This window comes from Electrophorus electricus, chromosome 1 (assembly GCF_041902795.1).
Source record: "Electrophorus electricus isolate QZ-2024a chromosome 1, ASM4190279v1, whole genome shotgun sequence".
Taxonomy (NCBI): Eukaryota; Metazoa; Chordata; class Actinopteri; order Gymnotiformes; family Gymnotidae; genus Electrophorus; species Electrophorus electricus.
In genome coordinates, this window is record NC_137497.1 from 2927647 (window position 1) to 2936924 (window position 9278).

General features: G+C 38.8%; 1 long non-coding RNA gene across 3 annotated transcripts; it reads right to left on the reverse strand.

Annotated features, from left to right (window-relative positions):
- Positions 1–4036: 4036 nt before the first annotated feature.
- Positions 4037–8477, reverse strand: LOC118241390 (uncharacterized). 3 transcript variants are annotated; one of them, XR_014125228.1, is made up of 5 exons: positions 8341–8477; positions 7864–8155; positions 7464–7754; positions 5580–5704; positions 4037–5283 (listed from the first exon to the last, which is right to left on the reverse strand). It is a non-coding gene; the product is annotated as an uncharacterized LOC118241390 (long non-coding RNA). The 3 variants fall into 3 exon arrangements; XR_014125203.1 differs by lacking the exon at positions 5580–5704; XR_014125215.1 differs by having other exon boundaries at positions 5580–7754.
- Positions 8478–9278: the final 801 nt, after the last annotated feature.

Below are 9278 nucleotides of genomic sequence, written 5' to 3' on the forward strand. Positions count from 1 at the left end.
CAACGCAGACTAACACAACACACACAGCTCTTCATATAATACAGACTAACACAACAACACACAGCTCTTCACACAACATAAATTAACATAACACACAGCTCTTCACACAACACAGACTAACACAACACACACATCTCTTCACATAACACAGACTAACACAACGCACACAGCTCTTCATACAATGCAGACTAACACAACACAGCTCTTCACACAACACAGGGTAACACAACAAACACAGCTCTTCACACAACATAGACTAACACAACATACACAGCTCTTCACACAACACAGACTAACACAACGCACACAGCTCTTCATACAATGCAGACTAACACAACACAGCTCTTCACACAACACAGGGTAACACAACAAACACAGCTCTTCACACAACATAGACTAACACAACATACACAGCTCTTCACACAACACAGACTAACACAACGGTGAATATTAATAGACTGTGAATATTATAGCAGGACACGTCCTCAAAAACACATGTAGACTGTGACTATTACAGCAGGACATGTCCTCAAAGACAGTTCCCACAAAGAGGCTTTTATTGTAAAACACATTTAAAGAAGGCAAGAGGTGAGGAAACATCTCTGGTTATTCTAGGAAATATGACCTGCCACCTAAAGCTCCTGGAGCCCCAACTCCAAACCCTACACACAGTAACCTAACAACATTCTGAACATTTACTTTAACTAAATGCAGTTCCATTGTTCCTGCACGTGTGCAATGGCACAATTCATTATCTAATTAAGCATAACACTTATATACCCAATTAAGCATAACATCTGACTTTCTCATCTATTCATGATCAGATAATTATGAAGTGAGAGCTTAGATACATCTTATAAATGATTACTAATATATTAATTCATGGTGAATAACACTAACTCATTAGTTCATGATTAGTTCATTAAGATCCAGCTAGACAGTAACCATGCAGCACACAGCCTGTTCACCGGGCTGCCATCCAGCAGGAGGGTCCGCAGCACACATGCAGAACAAACCAGCTGATAAACAGTTTCTATCCTCTGGCTATCAGGCTCTTAAACAGGATGTGAAACAGTTAGCCTTTCCCAGTATCAGTTCACTGTGGCACTTTATCACTACTACTATTAATATATTTTAGCACACTACTACTTGAACATTTCCACATAGTCACTATTAATATACAGTGTGTAGTTTATCTACAGATTACCCTTGGCTAATATATTCAATAGTCACCTTGTTTATTTTGTCGACTCCTGAAGTCACATTATTTTGTCTACTCTGCTGTTGTATATTCTGTATATTCTGTTTATATTTAGTGTATTATTGTCATCTTGTGATTATTTACATGTATAAATGTCAATACTGCTGCAGAGGAGTCACCTGAGCCTCACCACAAACACTTCAGTGCATTAATGTCCTGTATGTTTATACAAATGACAAACTTGACTTGACTTATGGAATCATTAATTGTGCTCATGTAGAAAAAAAATTCTGTTTTGAGACTGTGCAGTTATTATCAAGCTTGTGGGTCAAATGATAGAATATCAACCTTTACAGAAGAGGATTGGGGTCAAATGATGATAAGTTGAGATTTGATGGACAAATAAATAAGAGTCAACTGAAAGTTTCTCTCAGTAGGTGGTCTTGTACCAGTGAAGCCCCTTCTAATCTCTCATGTTGGACATGTAGTCATGGAGACTGTCCTCCCCTTTGCTTTCCAAAGCACTTTCACTTTCATAATGCACCTGCTTCAGCTCATGATGGGATAGGCAATTAGCACATGTCTTGAATCTGTTATCATAGAGCAAGGAGACCACTAGGTGGCGGACTGAGACTGGATTCGGTTGACTTCATTAAATGCATGTTTACTATATACACATTTTTGATGAGGAGAAATGCAGTGTGTCTGAACAGCAGGTTTACAGTGATGAGAGGGAATGCAGTGTGTCTGAACAGCAGGTTTACAGTGATGAGGAGGAATGCAATGTGTCTGAACAGCAGGTTTACAGTGATGAGAGGGAATGCAGTGTGTGAGCAACAAGTTTACAGTGATGAGAGGGAATGCAGTGTGTGAGCAACAAGTTTACAGTGATGAGGGGGAATGCAGTGTGTGAACAGCAGGTTTACAGTGATGAGAGGGAATGCGGTGTGTCTGAACAGCAGGTTTACAGTGATGAGGAGGAAGGCAGTGTGTCTGAACAGCAGGTTTACAGTGATGAGGGGGAATGCAGTGTGTCTGAGCAAAAGTGGAATTTCCTGATGCAAGAACTTTTTATCTTTCCCGCTGGACATGTTATGCCAATATCAGACTGTTCAGAAAGCTCTAAATAATCAATAATGTGAGATTTGTTGATTTAATCTCTTCCGTAAATGTAAATAAACATTCTAAAGTATTAAAAGAGATCACAGCAACAGAAATACTGGCATCAGATACTGCTGACATTATAGTAATGACACACCTAATATTATCAGAGGAATTTCTGTTTAGAATAAAACGGACCTGGTCCTTATGGATCAATGACAAAATTGCTCTGTTTAATCTGTTTGCCAAAATCTTGGACAGTATTCTAACATCAAGAGGTATTAAGGAGATTGGCCTATAATCATCAGGGTCATTATCTTTCTGTAATATTAATGTAATAAGGGACTGAGACTCTCTGCTCTTCTTAATTAAAATCACACATATAAATAGATTGTTTACAATTGTTTTTAATTTTGGAAGATTTGATTACTAAAAATTGTAACATTATAAATTTAAAAAGATTAGTGGTTAGAACAGGGGACAGTGGGTTGGTTTGTAATTTTCAGGATCTGTTTGCTTTGCTTAGATCAGTGTCACTGACAGGTTTTCTTCCGGTGGGTGATGGGGTGTCTGGGGTGTGCAGCATCATGGGCGCTGCATCGTGTGCTCACCACGGCTGGCACACCCCTGCCCTGGATGTGTCATGGTTAATGGTTAATGGTCATCATGGTAATGGTTAATAGTCATCATGCTCATGGTCATCCCTGCCCTGGATGTGTTATCATGGTCATGGTTAATAGTTAATGGTTAATGGTTATCATGGTCATGGTTAATGGTTAATGGCTATCATCGTTAATGGTTAATGGTTATCATGGTCATAGTTAATGGTTAAAGGTTAATGGTTATCATGGTCATGGTTAATGGTTAATGGCTATCATCATTAATGGTTAATGGTTATCATGGTCATAGTTAATGGTTAAAGGTTAATGGTTATCATGGTCATGGTTAATGGTTAATGGTTGCCATGGTCATGGTTAATGGTTAATGGTTAATGGTTATCATGGTCATGGTTAAGGGCAACAACCAGACTCTGGACGTTACAGCCAGGACTCGCCAGTGGGGTTTGTGGGTGGGCTCCCCCACTCTGGGACCACTCTATATTGGGCCATGTTCAAGATGTGTAACAATGTTACTGAATGAGTGTGTAGGGTTGATCATGTGATGTGAGTGATGTGACACTGTTACTGAATGTGTGTGTAGGGTTGGTCATGAGCTGTGAGTGATGTGTAACACTGTTACTGAATGTGTGTGTGTAGGGTTGGTCATATGATCTGAGTGATGTGTACACCTTGTTTCTTATAGACTTCATCTTGTTTTCTCAGCCATAATCTGAGAAACTTTTCTCAGTTCTTTGCATTTGAAATACTATCATTGAGTTTTAAATCAATACTTGGAGCAAAATTACACTTTTATCTAGTTGGTCCTTTAACATAAATCCGCTGATCAAAATGTTTTTTTTTTTTAGTGTGTTGTTTTTACTTGCTAATATTTGTTAAGAAATAACATTTATTTTACATGTATCATTTCCATAGACACCCCCAAATGATCAAACACTTAAAATACCTCAATCATCATTAAAGTATTCATTTTGAGTCTGTTGTTGCAATACATTGTGTTCAAGCTTATTAGCAGTAATGCTATGTTAACATTTACTTATTCAAAATATCAAAAATATCAAATCAGACTGTAATCAGCAGTTTCAAATGGGAAAATTAGAGAAAAACAGACCATAGATGTATTTAAAAGATTATATTTTGGTAACAATGCATCAGGTATCAAAATACAGTAATACATTTAAACAAAAGAAGTGCCATAAAATCTGATTTCTTGTATTTAAAAATAAACAGCATTACATTATATGTCAGAGATTAAAAAATAAATAAATAAATAAAACGCATGGCCGGTTTTTACCCATAAGGCACTGCAAGGAAAGAGGTTGGCTTTACAGAGGCACAGAGCATAAATACCTCATTAATATTCATGAGCAAAGTTTAAAACATCTTTGGCTCAGAGTAGTGCTGACAGAAGAATGAAAAATAAAATTTGTAATTTTTAAAGATAAACATTCAGCAACTCCTAGCAGAAGATTTTGTACTGACGACATTTTATCTTCCTGAATTTGAAGGCTACAGCCACCAGGCTTGGCAAAGAGACCCATCAGTGGACCTCAAGCTCCAAACTGCATATTACACCAACAGCACTCGTCTGTGTACTCCTTCTCCTTCTCTCCTCTCCTTTCATTAATCCCTCCATCCTCCCATTGCAACCATTTTATTTTGATACTGGTCCTTGAAACTCTTTAATAAAAGATGTGGATAATTGGCAAGGAAAATTTAAAGATGCTACAGGCAAAACTGCCTGTTTTTCCATGACTTGACACAAAAGTATTTACATGAGCATTAAATTAGATCACAGGATCTCATAGTAATATTTACATAAACATCTTTATATTACATTTTTACATAAACATCTTTCCATTACATTTACAGTACTGGGCAGATGGTCTTATAGTGATTGATACATATTAATCAGTATGACATTATGTGTGCTCTCTGAGGATCAGACCATGATTCTGGAGATGTATGTTACTGTACCTGCTCTACCAGGTTAGTTCAGGAGTGCTAACGTCATAAAACTCTGATCAGGTATGATCGAACATACACTGATCTCTGACCCCTGAATGGTACACAGAAAGGCACTGTGGGCACATTTGTGTGTGTGTGTGTATACAAGAGAGCCAAATCATTTATCATCTCTCAGACTTCCTCATGGTTATTACTGGGAGATCACCTCTGCTCTTCATCTGAGTGGTTTAGTCCATTCATATTAACTCCTCTGTTGTCATGGTTACGGTCTCCATTCACTTCTGATTTTTTCCCTCAGCTGCACAATCACCAGCCCTGCTGCCACAAGCTCCGCCCCCATCAGAGCCAGGAGCACCATCAACACCGTCACTGTGGAGCTCTGATACAGCTGGACTTCTGCAACACACACACAGAAAAAAATAGTCAGAAACGACCCTTCATTACACAATAAAGCTTATCCATGCGTGAGTTTACTGATTGTTTTTTTAAACAAATCACACTACCAGAGTTTGTTAAGATGACAAGATGCCATTCTTCAACAGTCTGGAGTTATAATTCAGTTATTGAGAACTACATGAACTACATTATCACGACTCCTCTCCTTGTTCCCCTCTAAAAACAGGATTATAATGGATTATGGGATTACATTTATGATGGCGTATGGGGTGCCTTGCCCTTCCCTGTGTTATCACCTGGTCTGGGCTTCAGGTGCTACAGCACTGAGATACTTGAACAGTGATACTGAGGGTGAAGTGTTTGTTGATTTATTGAGGGTCGGATGTACAGGGATTGAGCTTCAGGATCAGACAAGGCCAAACTAAAAAAAACACATAAGCCACACTAGAAATAAAAATTATTATTATTAGTCGGCTACATTTATTTAGCACCTTTCTCAAACCCAAGGACACTTTACAGACAGAAATCAGCTTTTACACTCAAATCACACACAGACAGATGAGATGCATAAGCCAATTTACAGTGTTCTCTCTATCAGAAACCACAGCCCCCTGGGGGAGTGCACCAGTGCAGAGGAAGGGGAGGAGGTTAAGACCAGGACAGACCACCAACCATAGCTGAACATACACACACTGTAATGATTGGCCACCCTCCTGACATCCCTGTTTCCATAGTTTCCCTGTCGTGTCTGTTATCCTTTACTTCCTTGTTCCGATGCTTGGTTTTGTTTTCTCCACCCCTCGTCTGTTCCTCAGTTCCAGTCCTTGTTTTGGTTTTCCCTGTTCTTATGTTCACCTGTGTCGGGTTAGTACTTAATTGTTTTGGTTATTTAAGAAATGTGTTTTGTCTCCCATGTTGTTGGTTATTGCGGTAAGTTTGGTTTGTTCCATTTGCTCATGCTATCTCTGTTGGCGCCCTTGCTCTTTCATTTGTCTAGTTCATTTATCACTATGCCTCAGTGTTTTCTGTGTCTGTTTATTTTGTCTCTATTGTGTTCCCTCATTTATTATTTGATAAATAAACTCCTGCATCTATGTTCTGCCTCTCGCCTTGTCCCTGCTAATACACAACACACACACGTGCACACACACCTATCTTGATAGAGGACAGTTTTAGAGGATCAGTCAACCTAACCTCCATGTTTTTGGGAGGAACCCAGAGGAACCCTACGCAGTCACAGGGAGAACATGGAAACTCCACCCAGAAAGAGACTCAAAGGCTGAGAGGCAAACTTGCCAAACACCAAGCCCTGCTTCACAAAAGAACCAACTGTCCCAATGGAACACAAACCAAATTAAGTACAATAACCCTCCCTAACTAACAAAAATGAATAAACACAAGTAAAGAACGGAGCAAATAAAAAAGGCGACAAACTCCCTATTTCCCAACAACAATTCACACAGGACTACTATAATACTCCATACACAGAATGTACAACAGCAAACATGCCCAGAAAAGCAACAAGTCAGAATGATTTATCCAGCAGAGGACCAAAAACACAACAATCAGCAAACAACGCTCACTGAACTAACAAAACTAGCCACAGCAACAGTGGAGATGAATCTCTGTCTGTTGCTTCTTCCCGGGCTTCCCCTTATGCACAGGGTAGAATGAGACAGACAGTCAAGACACAACACAGCAGTACAGCACAGGACAGAATACTTGATCAGGTGGAGGGGGAGGAGCATCAAGAAGAGGAGGAGCCACAGGCTCCAACATAAACAAACACAAACAACCCTACACCTTAAAATACAGACACTTGAATTTTTCTCACTCATCACTCAATCACTCATAATTGTTTTGGTATCAGTAAGCAGGCATCACACAAAGTGCCGTAAAACATCAATGGCTGGATCTAAGAGTGTCCATCTGAGAATCCACCTCAAAGAGTCCAGTGAACATCACATGCTTTAGTGGGGATATACTTCGATAACCAGCACCTCAATTAAGACCAAGACCTCAAACTATTACACTCAGTCCACACTGTTTGCATGATCCCGGCATTTATAATCTAATACTGAACCACAGATGTGCATAAAAAGTTACTGACACTACACACACCCTTCTCCCCAACATAAAGTAATTCTAGACAACATTAAAATCACAATAACTACACTTACCTTCCACAGTAACTGTTTATGTTTGAATAATCTCTTCATTCTTAGTGTCTCTGATGATGTAAACTCCACTATCAGATGGTGCGGTTCCTCTCAGCTCAACAGCAGAGATGAGCGACGCTCTCTGAGTGTATTCAGGTTCACACTTCAGTGGGTGTCCATCCACTGTGCAGATTTGTCCACTAGAGAGAGCAGCTGCACCTGTGCTGTTAGAAATAATCTCCACTGACTCTGATATGGGCAAATCCAGCACCAGATTTTCAATGGGCTTGATCTGAACTGAAGAACTCAATGCTGAAAAGAAAAACCATCAGTAACTTTAAAGGGGTTCAAATGTAATACATACTATTAAAACTAAATCATTAAGGGTTCGTTAGCAAAGACTGAGAGAACAAACCCTTACCCTCTATCCATAGACCCATATCACAGATGTCTACACCATCACACTCACAGGTGTACCGGTTCCTCTTAGTGTAATCAACATCAGTGATGCTGAGGAGCTTCCTTCAGGTACTGATCATATGACATGTAAAATCCCTCCTTTGACTGACAGAATGTCTGGTTACACTGATCCAGAATGTCAAGTTGTTTATCGAACACAGTCCATGTGACCAGACCAGAACACATCTGAGTGCAGGGGAGAGTAGCATCATCATAAAGGTTCCCCTTTACTGAAGAGAAGGTCGATACAGGAACTGAAAAAGATTAAGAAAGTGGAGTTTAAAAAGGCATTCAATAAATCAGACATCAGTGTTCAGAGTGGCCCGTAGGTTAGCTAGCATTAGCTGACCAAATCGCAAGCCAATGTTTCATTCGTAAACATATTAGCTACTCACCACTCTGTTGGGTTTATTTATTTGTAAACATATCAGTTACTCACCACTTTGGTGGGTTTATTTATTTGTAAACATATCAGCTAGTCAACACTCTGGTGTCAAACTGCTCTCTGCGTAAGGAAATCTATAGAGTGACATTACTGTATTAGATACAAGACCACAAACCCGCTGTGGAACTGAGCAGAAAAGCAGAAACAGGAACCACAAGTCACAAGTTTCAGCAGGTTTCCGGTGAGTCTGCACTGCAGGCTTGGCACGAACCTCCATCTTATCATCATCTGTAGAGGAAGTTTCTCACTCCTTTAGTTCACACAATGAAAATCTAAAATAAACATGTTCTTCAGCTTAATTAAACATATCTTGGGTCTAATGCACCTAAAGGAAGTGTGTGTTAAAGCATATGTAGAAGAGAAAAGTCTTATTTTTTGGAAATTCAAACCTTCCATTTTTTTCTGTTAAATCCACTACATTTATAAGGATCACTTTCTTAGCTACTCATAAGATTTCCTAATGTGGAAAGGTGGATAAAATATAGAGCAATATTGTGCAAATAGCTGATCAGTTCACTATAGTATATTTTAAAATGATCAAGTCAAATGATCAATTCACTCTGTGATATTCTTGGAAAACACTTTGCAACATATTCAAAATATGACATTGCAGTGTTTTTACTGTAGGAATGTAGAGTATTGAGATGGCAAGCTTGTGTAAAATGTCTATTTGCACATATTGAATCTTTATAAAATAAACAGATCAAATTATCAAATAATCCCCTAAATTCTTGCAATACACTCTCTTATGTAGTTACTTTTAGAATGACTAAGTTATTTTTACTGTGGGAATTTGGAGTAATGGGATGGCAATATCCTGTTAAATGTCACTATATAGCACTACTTGAAGCTCTATAAAATACACACATCAAACTCTTATCAAATTATGAATTGTTATTCAAGAAAGGATAGAGGCATCTAAAATCTTAAAT